Source organism: Nicotiana tabacum, chromosome 24, assembly GCF_000715075.1.
Source record: "Nicotiana tabacum cultivar K326 chromosome 24, ASM71507v2, whole genome shotgun sequence".
NCBI classification, from domain to species: Eukaryota; Viridiplantae; Streptophyta; class Magnoliopsida; order Solanales; family Solanaceae; genus Nicotiana; species Nicotiana tabacum.
In genome coordinates this window covers 31031981-31047312 of record NC_134103.1, presented here as the reverse complement: position 1 = coordinate 31047312, position 15332 = coordinate 31031981, and positions in this window count along the sequence as shown.

Genomic DNA, 15332 nt, shown 5'->3' with positions numbered 1-15332 from the left:
AAGAAAGAGTGTTTATTCTAACATGCTTGTTGTTTTAAAATAAAAGCTAGTTAAAGGTGCTCGGTTTGTTGGTTTGCAATGGCGAGTCGAGGATCCTTTGGAAATAAAAACATATTCTCAACCAATGGAACAAACATAACTGTTGTTGATCCAAGGTCACGGAAAGGCAAATAGGCAAGTTGGAGGTGAAAAATTTTAAAAAATGGAGACAAATGTGGGGTTGACTTTACCAGATTTGAGCAATAGGACATGACCTGCTCGGGATGATTGTCAAAATTTGAGTGTTAATCCAAAGCAATCAAAACGGTTAAATATTGTAGTAATGCTGATGTGCGAATGTGTGGCTAAGATGTCGCTTAGCAACTGAAAAGTCACTCCTCTTTTAGCCATGATAGCTTATTTTGTCTTCTTTTTTCTTCTTTTTGTGTTATCGGACCCTGCTATTCTTTATTCAATAAAAAGCAGTCAGTCATTTTGTGTCCATTTTTATGCATAGTTCTTTTCACGCTAGTTCTAGTGACATGACATGCATGCGGAATTTTTGGTCAGATCTTAGAAAACTGATTTAGTCTTGAATTGGATAACTGAGAAAAAGACACTTTTGAAGATGAATAGAGACATGAAACATTTGGAAAATAAGCATGAACCAAGTTTACATGGAACAAAAGCAGTCATGCTCATAATAGTTAAGGATCTCTACCTTTTGAATCATTGAGGAGATCAGGCTTAAGGATAATCGGACGGGTTGAAGCCTATTTAGCACTAAGATATAGAAAGTATTTTTCAAAAGAAGGTGTATCCCAGTCAACTTGAAATGGATCAGTTTATTGGTAAAATGCATCTTCTACATCAAGACAAAATCGAAGAAAAGTCATCCAAATTGACAAGGGTCATTCACTGCGAGGAAAGTATTGCTCATACAACTTTACACTGAAGAAGACCAGAAAGCAACATGTCCATCAATGTCGTGATTGTGAAGGGCTGACATGATTGGCATTCTCGAGGCTGGGAGGCCCTTTTTCTGCTATCCAAACACTTTATACCCTTCGCTACCCCCTTCGACCCTGTTATTTTCTTTGACCACCCTCTTTTGGAATCAAGTTTAGAATCAAAAGTCTAAGAAAAAAAAACAAAGAAAAAAAAAGAGAAAAAATGAAAAGAAAAGTCCATGTCCCAAGAGTACAAACTGGGGCGACTCTTAGAAAGTTCAAGTAAAAAAAAAAGAATAAGAAAAGAACAGTCAATGTCCATGCCCCCAGAAAATAAAAGTTGGGGCAACTTGTTTTGAAAAAAAAAAGAGAAGAAAGAAGGAAAAAATGAGAAAAAGAGAGAAAAAAAAGAAAGACAAAGAAAAAGAAAGAAAGATGAAAAAAATAGTTAGGTCAGATGTTTGAACTACGTTATACCTGATTCATTTAAAAAAGGGATACGTAGGCAGCCTTACACGGCTCGGTCGAACCAAATAAGAATTAAAAAAAAAACAAAAATCCCAGTATCACAAACTGGGGCAAAAATTTTATTTCACTTTTGAAAGAGTCAATTCCAAGAGTTGTAAAGTGTACAACCCATCATATTGAGTCTACTTAGAGCCTCCACGCCGACCCTTCTTTCCAACCCTATCCAAAAACCTTCCAAATAAAGACCTCCCGATATGCCTTCAAGAATGCCAAGAGACGCATGCAAAGAGCAGCAGTTGTCACACGACATAGAACACTGTCAAGTTGCTCACAAAAAAAAAAAAAAAAAAAGAGAGATTCTTACTAGTGAAAACCCTCACGGGCACTGTAAGACAATGGTAAGCAGAGATGAATAAATGAGAGAGACTTGTTGGTGAAAACCCCTCGGGGCACCACTAGTCGAAAGTGAGTCATGAAGTTGATGCAAATGATTGACACGAGCAAGCCCGACTTTAAAGGTCATAAGAATAGTAAAAAGAAAGATTGGATTAGTTTGATAGATCGGCCATTAAGTCCAAAATGCATGTCATGATCATTAAGGCTAGTTACCGCAAAATAAAAAGAAAAAAAAAAGAAAAAAAAAAAACTCTTCCTTCTGTCCTTCCGACAGGGGCATTTCTTGTTAATACTTATTTCTTTGCATAATTGTGTCCTTCACTCTGAGTCAGTCCTTGTCAAAACAAGCAAGAAATGATTTCAAAATCTGCTACCAGCTTTTCAGTTGCACAAAGTAAATTTGGCCAGCACACTCAGTTTTTACAGTCACCATGCATTGAGAATTCATGCAAAGGCTTCCCCCCAAAAGACTCTTGTCAGCCTATTCGGGTCAAGCAAGCAAAGATAACCTCAAGGTTAATCAGAGATTCTCTGTAGTACCGAACAATGACTATGAAGTGCGCACATCGTGCATAAGGCTCTTACTAGTTGTGATTCTCTCTGACAGACAAATTGCTCCAAAAGCAAAGCCATTCAAGATATAAGAAAAGGTTATCTAAGAAAAGAAATCTATTTTTTGAGATAAGGCTGACTGAGCCACAAATACAAATGGTACTGGGTGTGAAACAATCAGGGTTGATGCAGAGTAAAAAGTCTCTTGAAACTGACTCAAGCTGATTGAGCAAAAGCCAAGCTGCCCAAGACTCAAGGCCACAAACCGACCACCACTTTTAAAACTGATAAATTTTTCTTTGTTGAAACAGGAACAAAGCAGTGTAAGGAAGTTGGTTCAAAAACAAAAAACAAATAAAAAAGAAAAGAAAGAAAAAGAAAAAAGAAGAAAAGAAATAAAAATAAAAAAGAAGAGAGGAGCCGACAAAGGGAAGTTTCTCAAATCTTTGCCTTTATCTGTCTTGCTAGTGTGCATAAAATGTTGTCATTGCTCTTCACATTTTTCCTACTAAGATAAAAAGTCCTAGTCTGATGGATTTTCTCCCAATTGAAATCTTAGTCTGATTTATCTTTCTCCTAAGATAGAAGACCTAGTCTGATGAACTTTCTCCTAGTATAAAAATCTTAGTCTGATGAATTTTTCTCCTAAGATAACAAAAAAAAAAAGAAAAAAAAGAAAACCTAGTCTGATGAACTTTCTCCTAGGATAAACGTCTTAGTCTGATGAACTTTTCTCCTAAGATAAGAAAACCTAGTCTGATGAATTTTCTCCTAGGATCGAAATCTTAGTCTGATGAATCTTTCTCCTAAGATAAGAAAACCTAGTCTGATGAATTTTCTCCTAGGATAGAAATCTTAGTCTGATGAATCTTTCTCCTAAGATAACAAAAAAAGGACTTAGTCTGATGAATTTTCTCCTTGGATCGAAATCTTAGTCTGATGAATATTCTCCTAGGATAGAAATCTTAGTATCATGAAGCTTTTTTCTTCTAAGATAAGAGCCCTAGTTTGATGAATTTTCTCCTAGGATCGAAATCTTAGTCTGATGAATCTTTCTCCTAAGATAACAAAAAAAAAGGACCTAGTCTGATGAATTTTCTCCTAGGATCGAAATCTTAGTCTGATGAATCCTTCTCCTAAGATAGAAGACCTAGTCTGATGAACTTTCTCCTAGGATCAAAATCTTAGTCTGATGAATCTTTCTCCTAAGATTAAAACCTAGTCTGATGAATTTTTTTCTAGGATAATAAGTTTAAAAAAGAAGAAGGGAAGTCTGGATTTTTAACAAAAGCAAAAGGGTCAATTTTCAGTTTTCTTAAGTTATCAATCTTTAGTTTTCTTGAAATCAGGGGTCCCGCCTAGAGAATAGGGTCAGTTTTTAGTTTAGTCAAAGCTCAGTTTATAATTTTCCTCGAGCTCAATCTCAAATCTAGGAGACGCACTTCCTAGTTTGGTTTTTTTTCAGATTTTTATTTCTTTAGGAGATACACTTCCTAATTTTAGGTTAAAGGTTTCACCCCTAGGAGACGCACTTCCTAGTCTGGGTCTTTCAGGATATAATTTTAGGAGACGCACTTCCTAAATTGAGATTTCACCCCTAGGAGATGCACTTTCTAATTTGATTCATTCAAGTTTCACCCCTAGGAGACGCACTTCCTAGTTTGGGTTATTCAAGTTTTATCCCTAGGAGACACACATCCTAGTTTAGTCTTTAATTTTACTCTCATCATTGCATCATTCATCAATAGAATAGGTGATTTATAGTTCTGCTAGCAACTCACAAATCTTCCTAGTGCAAACTGGGGCAAAAAAGTTTCTTTTGTTTTGTCTGTTTTGCTGTAGTAGCGGGCACCCACCTGGAGAACGAGGGAAGACATTTCAGAATTCATTTTAGAGTCATTTTAAGTTTCAAGTCAGTAGCAGGCGCCCACCTGAAAATTGAGGGAATTCATTTCAAGTTCAAGTCAGAGACAGTAGGATCCCTCCTGAAGAATAGGGGCAACCTCCAGTCCTGTTGTCAATTCAAGTTAGAAGTAGCAGAAGCTCGCCTCAAGAATGCGAGTCGACAGGGTTTGAGATGACCAAAAGAATAAGTCTCAATCCAGAAAAAAAAAAAAGAAAAAAAAAGAGAAGTGAATCCAAAATGCAGAAGCAGATGAAAGATGTGAACTACTCAAGACATGGCTGAAGTCACGAGCACAGCATATCCGGTCTTGATCTGAAGAAGATGAAGAAGATGAATCTGCACCTGCAGCTAACCAGCATCAAGGTTCGAATCAAAAGTCCTCATGAAGAACCATTCAAGACTCAAGATCAAGTTTCAGAAGACTTATAGATAGGAATCTTGTAACTCATAGCTGGAAGGCTTAGTTAGTCTTTTTTATTTTTTATTTTGATGTAATAACATGACCGCGGACCGGATCCTCGACGGAACCTCACTCAACTCTCTAATTCATCACTCAATTATTCTCCTTGAACTACACGTGTCCCGACTCCCTTATAACTTGGGATATGTAGGCTGTCCAAAACCAGGATTCGGTTGCACTCTTGCCCTCTTTTCTATCATTTCGTTTCCTTCTGAATAATGGTTTGGTCAAAAATTAGTCACACGGCTCACTTTGTCTTTGCCTGAGAAATCTTCAAGTTCCCAAGCAAAGAGGGGCAGCTGTGAGCACCTAATTTTTTATCATATTTAGATTTTTATCACCTTTTAATGTTTAAATATTTGTTAAGTTTAATCTTGATATTTTAGTGTTTATTTCACTTTTTAGTAGGTTTATTTGATAAAATTAAAAATCATACAAAAAGTATCACATTTTAGATAATAGTTGTGTTTTATTTGCAAAACAAAAACAAAATAAAAAAGAAAATCCCTTCCTTCTTAGTTTTAGCCATAGCTCACCCCCATTTTCCTCCATGGAAGCCCCCCAAAACCTTCTCCAAAAGCACAATTAAAACACTTCCAAAACAGTTCTGTTTAGCATTAAAAAAAAAATCAACCAAAACTCCAACTGAAAACCATTCCAAAATCACCCGAAATCCAGCCCTAAAACACTTCAAATCAGCTCCAAAATCTCATCCAAAACCAGCTTAAAACCAACCAAAAATGCAGCAGTCTTTCCCCGACGAAACTCCACTCATCCCCGCCATTTTAACTTCCAAAAACTAGCCGAGAAAAGAAGCGAAAATCAGCTGCAAACTAGTCCAAAGAAGCTCCAAATTCAGCTGAAAATAGCTCGAAAACAGCCCTCTTTCCTCACAAAACAACAACATTTTGGTCGAGTTCAAGTCGAATTTTCCGACTAGCTTTTCCCGGCGAGTTTCGAGGTTCCGACGTGGTCTTTTGTTAGCGGGTCTGCTCGTCGTTAACTTCTTCAACGTTCCTTTCTTTGTATACTTTGAAAGCTAATAAAAGGTTCGTTTTCTTTCACATATTTTTAGTTATTTAGTGCTTAGATTTCATTGATATATGAATACCTTTTTAGATTTAGTTATTTGCTTCATGTTTGTTGATTCGATACTTTGAGGCATGATTTGAATTAATTACATGAATTTAAGAATCATGTTTCAATTTGATTAAGTGCTTTGGAGTTATAAGAATAATCTGCCATAGTTTGGTTTTCTAGCAATTGGTTATGGGTTGAAGTTAACTCATTAAATTGTTGGGCCATATGGTTTAAATGTCATACAAACAAGGTTGGGCCGTAGGGTGTTGAGTGGCTTCGAATTTGTCTGCTGGCTGTGGCGTAATCCTAAAGCGGAGATGAGATTTTGGCCCAATGAGTTTAGTTTGCCGGCCCAATAATTCTACTATTTTCACAATAGATAAATGCCTCATAACTTCAAAACCACAAATACTTTAATAGTTCATCTCGATAATAATTTAAAATGATCAATTAGTATACTTCATCCATAAATGACTTCCATAGACTTTTGGCTTCACAATAATCTCAAACTTTAGGAAGAACAACAAACATTGTAGTTTGCTTTAGGCGCGTAATTAAATCATCACGGCTATGGGTACGGTTCCCGTGGCATAGACGTGATACCTAATCCCCAATTCTGGTGCGCATTTCATGTGACCCGACCATAACTTCAAACAATAATAAAAATAAAATTTTTGTAGATCGTGGGTACGATTCCCGTGACGAGATTCGCAATATGTACAAAAACAAACGAGTGCGCGACATCGCGACTTGTTCAAACAAACTCCATAAATAATTAAAAGCGGTTGAAAAGCTAAAAAGCACAATAGGTTTTAAATATGTAATAAATCAGATAATTGGGCCAATTATTAATAGTTGAGCGACCGTGTTAAAACCACGGAACTCGAGAGTGCCTCACATCTTCTCCCGGGTTAACAGAATTCCTTACCCGGTCTTCTGTATTCGCGGACCAAAAATAGAGTCAATTTCCTCGATTTGGGATTTTAAAATAAACCGGTGACTTGGGACACCATAAATTATCCCAAATGGCGACTCTGATCAAATAAATAATCCCATTTCGATTAATGTCACTTAAATTGAAAAAACTCCCTATCCCCCTCGGGAAAAAGAAGGTGTGACATGCTTGTTTTCTTAAAATTTTGTATTAATTGTTGCATTTATTAGGGCAATTTCTTCTATAAGAATTGGTAAATGGATAAATTGGAGGAGTGGGTTGCACGCCGCAACATAATTGATTGAATTATATATTGGGGGATCGGGTTGCACGCCGCAATGAAAATATATATATATATATATATATATATATATATATATATATATATATATATATATATATATATATATATATATATATATATATATATATATATATTGGGGGATCGGGTTGCACGCCGCAATAGACTTACTTAAAAGTCAATATTGGGGGATCGGATTGCACGCCGCAATAGACTTGTTTAAAAGTCAATATTGGGGATCAGATTGCACGCTGCAATAGCATTTTTTAAAAGTTAATATTGGGGTATCGGATTGCATGCCGCAACAGATTTATTTAAAAGTCTATATATATTTGATTAAAATAAATATATGAGAGGATTGAAAAAGAATATATTGCGGGAGCGGTTTGTACGCTGCAACAAAAATTGGTTGAAATAATAATGGGTTATGACTGCTGAGTTGGCTTCAATTAGTGTGAATGAGTTAACCGATTTATTTCTATTATTTGTTGTTGTTATTAATATTGCGTACAGGTTAATGTAAGTGACCCGCCTTAGCCTCGTCACTACTTTGCTGTGTGTTTATTTCCAGACAGCTTTATTTATTCAGACCTTTATTTGTATTTATTCTAGAAGCTCCTGCACTTGTGACACCAATTCTGGGATGGTATTTAGACATAGTTAATTGCATGGATTAATTACTATATTTCAGACTTTACTTCCGCATTTGTTTTAATTATTATTAATAAATTTAAAACTTGTTTTAAAATGGATAATATTATTCTAACGTTGGCTTGCCTAGCAAGTAAAATGTTAGGCGCCATCACGGTCTGAAGGTGTCAGATCACTAGGTTACATAGGTCTCACGAGTCACGGGCAAGCTTAGTAGAGTCTGAAGGATCAGTATGGAGACATTTGTACTTATCTCTCAGAGGCTATGAAGTTTAGGAACAATATCACTTCTTTCTTATTCTGTCGTGCGAATTTATTCTATCATCGATGATTGAACCATTCTACTCTTATTCTCTCGCAGATGGCGAGAACACGTAATACCTCTACCGATGGACAGGGACCAGAACCCCCTATGGCAACTATGGCCAGGGGTAGAGGTCGAGGCCGAGGTCGTGCTAGAGGCCGAGGCAGAGGCCGAGGTAGAGCTCAGTCCAGAGCTCGGGCAGCTGCACCTTTGTAGAACTTCAGGTGGACCTTCAGGAGGAGGTTCCAGTTCAGAATGTACCAGCTGGACCAGTTCAGGTCCCGGAAGGATTCATAGCTACTCCAGTGCTTCAGGACGCTCTAGTCCGTTTGGTGAGTCTTATGGAGGGCGTGGCCCAGAATGGTACATTTCCAATGGCACCAGCCATCTCACAGGCTGGGGAGGAGCACAAACTCCCACTACTCCCGCTCCGGAGCAGATGGCTCCCCAGAATCAGGCTCCAGCAGCCCCGCCAGTTGGGGTACTTCAGCTAGTTGTTGTGGCACAGACCGGTGATAGGCCTGCCATGTCTTTTGAGGCCTTATTGAGACTGGATAAGTTTACTAAGCTCTTTCCAGTTTACTTCAGTGGTACACCCTATGAGGACCCACAGGATTATCTTGAACGTTGCCACGAGGTTCTGCGGAACATGGGTATAGTTGAGACCAATGGGGTTGATTTTTACTGTATTTTAGATGACGGGTTCCGCCAAGAGGTGGTAGAGAGATTATACATTGGCCAGACCAGTTGGATCGCCTGCACTTACCCGGGAGCAGTTCTCTCAGCTATTTCTGGAGAAGTTCCTTCCTATTACACTAAGAGAAGATTACCGCAAGCAATTTGAGCGTCTACAGTAGGGCAGTATGACTGTTACTCAGTATGAGTCCCGTTTTGTGGATCTGGCCCGTCATGCTCTCCTTTTACTACCTACTGAGGGAGAGAGGGTGAGGAGGTTTATTGAGGGACTCACTCACCCTATTAGGCTTCAGATGGCCAAGGAGATCGGATGCGAGATTTCTTTTCAGGTAGCTGCTAATGTCGCGAGGAGGATCGAGATGGTTCTTGAACAGGAGAGAAGGTAGAGGTCTGATAAGAGGCCTCGTCAGTTCGGTGATTTTATGGTGCCTCGCCTGGAGGCAGGGATAATTTTGGTAGGGATCATCCTCCCAGACCGTTTCATTCAGCACTTCATACATCTCATGGTGCTTCAGGGAGTCACGGTCCTATTATGCCTTACTCTAGGCAACCATCATTCAGTGCACATTCAGCTCCTATCAGTGCACCATCACTCCAGAGTTACTATAGTGGTTATCCGGCCCATTTGGGTCAGCTTCAGCTTCAGCAACCACAACATCAGGATGGGTGTTATGAGTGTGGGAACATTGGTCACATCAGGAGGTATTGCCCTAGGTTGGCGAGTAACAGATCTCGGCAGGATTCTCGTGCTATCATACCGGCACCGGTTGCTTCACCGCCTGCTCAGCCAGCTAAAAGTAGGGGTCAGGCAGCTAGAGGTGGAGTTCAGGACACTAGAGGTGGAGGTCATGCCATTAGAGGTAGAGGTCAGACCGTTAGGGGTAGAGGCCAGCCAGTTAGAGGCCGTCCTAGAGACGCAGTTCAGAGTGGTGGGGCCCAGCCCCGATTTTATGCTTTTCCAACTAGGCCTGAGGCTGAGTCATCTGATGCTGTGATCACAGGTATTATTCCAGTTTGCCATAGAGATGCTTCAGTTCTATTTGATCCAGGATCTACTTATTTCTATGTGTCCTCCTATTTTCCTTCATATTTGTTGTGCCTTGTCATTCTCTGAGTGCTTCTGTGTGTGTATCTATACAGGTGGGAGACTCTGTTGTAGTAGATCATGTCTATCGTTCGTGTGTGGTTACTATTGGTAGTCTTGAGACTAGTGTGGATCTTTTATTTCTTGATATGGTAGATTTTGATGTCATCTTGGGTATGGATTGGCTATCCCCTTATCATGCTATATTGGATTGTCATGCCAAGACAGTGACCCTAGCCATGCCGGGGTTACCTCGGTTAGAGTGGAAAGGAACTCCTGGTCATTCTGCCAGTAGGGTTATTTCTTATATGAAAGCACGACGTATGGTAGAGAAAGAGTGTCTAGCCTATTTGGCTTATATTCGCGATCCCAGTGCAGATGTTTCTTCTATGGACTCAGTACCAGTTGTTCGTGAATTTCCAGAAGTATTTCCTGCAGATCTACCGGGGATACCACCCGACAGAGATATTGACTTCTGTATTGATTTGGCTCCGGGCACTCAGCCCATCTCTATTCCACCATACCGTATGGCCCCGCCGGGGTTAAAGGAATTGAATGTGCAGGTACAAGACTTGCTTGATCAGGGATTCATTAGACCTATTGTCTCGCCCTGGGTGCACCAGTATTATTTGTAAAGAAGAAATATGGCTCTATGTGGATGTGTATAGATTATCGGCAGTTGAACAAGGCCACTATCAAAAACAAATATCCATTGCCAAGAATTGATGACTTATTTGATCAGCTTCAGGGTGCCAAGGTATTTTCAAAGATCGATTTGAGGTCTGGTTACCATCAGTTGAAGATTAGGGCATCTGATGTCCTTAAAACAGCTTTTCGGACTTGATATGGGCATTACGAATTCCTAGTGATGTCATTTGGGTTGATAAATTCCCCAGAAGCATTTATGGATTTGATGAATCGGGTGTTCAAGCCTTATTTGGATTCTTTTGTGGTTGTATTCATTGATTATATCTTGATTTACTCCAGCAGTCTAGAGTAGCATGAGCAACATCTTCGGAGTGTGCTTCATACTTTGAAGAATAATCAGTTATATGCCAAATTTTCAAAATGTGAGTTTTGGTTAGACTCAGTTGCCTTTTTGGGGCATGTAGTATCCACAGAAGGCATAAAGGTGGATCCTAAGAAGATTGAGGCTGTTCAAAATTAGCCTAGACCTACTTCAGTTACAGAGATCCAGAGTTTCCTGGGTTTGGCAGGTTATTATCGTCGGTTCGTGGTAGGGTTTTCATCTATAGCAAGCCCATTGACCAGACTGACCCAGAAGGATGTACCATTTAGATGGTCAGAGAGTGTGAGTTGAGCTTTCAGAAACTCAAGACTGCTTTGACTACGTCGCCAGTATTGGTATTACCCACAGGTTCAGGATCGTATACAGTATATTGTGACGCATCTCACATTGGGCTTGGTGCAGTATTAATGCAAGATGGCAAGGTAATTGCATATGCATCGCGGCAGTTGAAAGTTCACGAGAAGAATTATCATGTTCATGACTTAGAATTGGCAGCCATTGTTCATGCGCTGAAGATTTAGAGGCATTACCTCTACGGTGTCTCGTGAGAGGTATTTACTGATCATCGTAGCCTTCAGTATCTGTTCAGACAAAAAGATCTTAATTTGAGGCAGAGAAGATGGTTGGATTTGTTGAAAGACTATGATATCACCATTTTGTATCACCCCGGAAAGGCCAATGTGGTGGCCGATGCTTTGAGTAGAAAGGCTGTGAGTATGGACAGCCTTGCGTATATTCTGGTTGGTGAGAGGCCGCTAGCTGCAGATGTTCAGACTTTGGCTAATCAGTTCGTGAGGTTAGATATTTCAGAACCCAGTCGGGTTCTAGCTTGCACAGTCACTCGGTCTTCTTTATATGAGCACATCAGAGAGAGGCAGCATGATGATCCTCATTTACTTGTCCTTAAGGACACGGTGCGGCACGGTGATGCCAAACAGGTTGTTGTGGGGGAAGATGGAGTTCTGCGAATGCAAGGTCGAATTTGTGTGCCTAATGTTGATGGGCTTTGTGAATTAATTCTTGAATAGGCACACAGTTCCAGGTATTCTATTCATCCAAGTACCGCCAAAATGTATCAAGACTTGCGGCAACATTATTGGTGGAGGAGAATGAAAAAGGATATAGTTGCATACGTAGCTCGGTATCTAAATTGTCAGCAAGTTAAGTACGAGCATCAGAGACCTGGTGGTTTGCTTCAAAAGTTAGAAATTCCTGAGTGGAAGTTGGAGCGTATTACTATGGATTTTGTTGTTGGACTCCCACGGACTCAGAGAAAATTTGATGCAGTTTGGGTCATTGTGGACAGGTTGACCAAGTCAGCACATTTCATTCCAGTGGAAGATACCTATTCTTCAGAGAGGTTAGCTGAAATTTACATTTGTGAGATTGTCCGCCTTCACGGTGTGCCCGTGTCTATTATTTTAGATCGAGGTACGCAGTTTACCTCATACTTCTGAAGGGTTGTACAATGTGAATTAGGCATGCGGGTTAAATTGAGTATAACATTTCATCCATAGACAGACGGACAGTCAAAGCGCACAATTCAGATATTGGAAGATATGCTTCGCGCTTGTGTTATAGACTTTGGAGGTTCTTGGGATCAATTCTTGCCACTTGCTGAGTTTGCTTATAATAATAGCTACCAGTCGAGCATTCAGATGGCTCCATATGAGGCATTATTGTCACGACCCAAAATTCAACTAGTCATGATGGCACCTAACCCAACCCGTTAGGTAAGCCAATTACCAACTATCCAATTTCTATAATAATTATTAAAACAATTTTAGTGAATAAAGGTCTTAATCGTGTACAATCCCCAAGAACTGGTAGTACAAATCATGAGCTTCTAAGAATAGAGTATACAAAGTGGAAACGAAATAAATACATAGTCTGTTTGAATAATATATAAACAGAGCTTTTATAAATCTAAGGCTACCTTGAGCAAGAGGCAGCTACAATAGGAACGCAGGTACATCTTCAAGTCCCGCAACCAACGAGCACAGCAACAACATTAGCCAATATCTGCACGCAATGTGTAGAAGTGTAGTATCAGTACAACCAACCCTATGTACTGAGTAAGTAACAAACCTAGCAGTAGGTTGAAAGTAGTGACGAGCTTCCACCAAGGTCGGGTCCACAACAATCAATAACAACATAAAGCAAATAATACCAGAAGTAACTCAGGGATAAAATGCTCACCCAATTCATGATAAAAAAAATAATAGTTCTTCCTTTCAAATCCATCAGTGAAAACTCAAATCTTTTGCCGGAGTTGCCAAAATAATATGAATAGTTTGAAAACAATAAATTTCTACCAAAATCTTGTCAATAATAAATAAGATGTTACATTTTCCTTCCGGATAACCCGTGTAAAAACAAATGCATCACTATGCCCATATGTCAAAAATGTGTGAAAAATCATGAATGATGTGATGCAGTACAGCACGAGGAAATACATCTCTATGCCTGTATGTCATGTGTGCATGCCAATGCGATGCGACTCAATGAAAAAAATCATAAACAGCCCCTCGGGCAGAACATCACTCATATACAGCCCCTCGGGCAGAAAATCACTCATATACAGTCCCTCGGGCAAACCTCACAGTCACTCGTGCCACTCAGGCATACCTCACAATCACTCTTGCCACTCGGGCATACCTCACAATCACCCTTGCCACTCGGGCATACCTCACAATCACTCATGCCTCCCAGTCACTCAGCACTCGGCACTCGCACTCAGTAGGTGCCTGCGCTCACTGGGGGTTGTGTACAGACTCCGGAGGGGCTCCTTCAGCCCAAGCACTAACGGACAACTCACGTGCTGCACGGACAACTCACGTGCTATAATAATAAAGTATGTTGCAGGCGGGCAATCCCGATCCACACTTATCCTCACAATCAGGCCTCGACCGATATCAATATGTTGCGGCGTGCAGCCCGATCCCATAAATATGCAACATAAAATCAGGCCCTCGGCCTCACTCAGTCATAAACCTCTCAAGCGACTCGGGCATTTCAGTAAAACAGGGCATTCGGCCCAAAACATTTATATGCATCAAAATAGAGTCATAAAACTGAGTTATGATATGAAATAAAATAAATATGACTGAGTATGAATTTTCAATTTAACACAATAATTCACAGCAATATGACCTCTGTGGGTCCTAATAATACAGGCACATAGCCTCAATATGATTTTTAATATGCTTTTCAGCTCAATTTCTTTAACACATAAAACCGCATGAAAAATGCCAAGATTAATTAACTATAAAATTCTACAGAAACAATTATGTCACAATTTGTATAGTGCATGCCCACACGCCCGTCACCTAGCATGTGCTTCACCTCCCAACAATTCACAAAATACATATATTCACGGTTCATACCCTCAACTCCAAGATTAGAAGAGTTACTTACTTCGAACAAGCCAAATCCAATGTCGAGCAAGCTAAGCAATGCTCCAGCAATTCCACTCTGCGTGTATCAACTTCCAAACGGCTCGAATTTAGTCACAATTAATTTGATTCAGCCCACAAATTTTATAGGAATTAATTCCATATCAAAATACTAATATTTCAACAAAATCCGAAATTACGCCCCAAAAATCAGCCGTGGGGCCCATGTCTCGAAATCCGACAAAAGTTACAAAATATTAACGCTCATTCAACCACGAGTCCAACCATATACATTTTACTCAAATCCGACATCGACTCGACCCTCAAATCTCCAAATTAAACCAAGAGGGTTTTCACAATATTTTCAACTTAATTCACCAATTAAATGTTAAAAATAACCATGGATTCGGGTAATTTAACCAATATTGAGTTAAGAACACTTACCCCGTTGTTTCCTCTGAAAATCTGCCAAATATTGCCTCAATCCGAGCTCCAAATCGTTAAAAATGTGACGAAGTCCCATTTTCTGAACTTAAACTTTCTGTCCAGACATCTCTTCTTCGCAATGTGCTTCCCAACATTTGCTCTTCGCGAACGCGAGACACTGTTCGCTAACGCGATGCTTTACGGAGACCTCCTTCGCGAAAGCGAGCTCTCCTTCGCGAACGCGAAGGCAAAAACCATGCCCACTATGTTTCCCTTTGCGAGCGCGATACCCTATACGCGAATGCGATGCACAACCCAGCTTCTCTTCGCGAACGCGAAGAGTAAATCCTGCCTGCCTCATATTCCTCTTTGCGAACGCGAGGGCTCACTTGCGAATGCGAAAGAGAAAATCCGAAAAATGCAGCAACAGATATCAACAATCTCACCAAGGCCAAAAGTGATCCGTTAACCATCCAAAACTCACCCGAGCCCCTCAGGGCCTCAACCAAATATACCAACAAGTCCTAAAACATCATACGGACTTAGTCGAACCCTCAAATCACCTCAAACAACGCTATAACCATGAATTACACCCCAATTCAAGCCTAATGAACTTTGAAATTTCTAGTTTCTACAAACGACTCTGTAACCTATCAATTCACGTTTGATTGACCTCAAATTTTGCACACACATCATAAACGACATAACGAAGCTATTTTA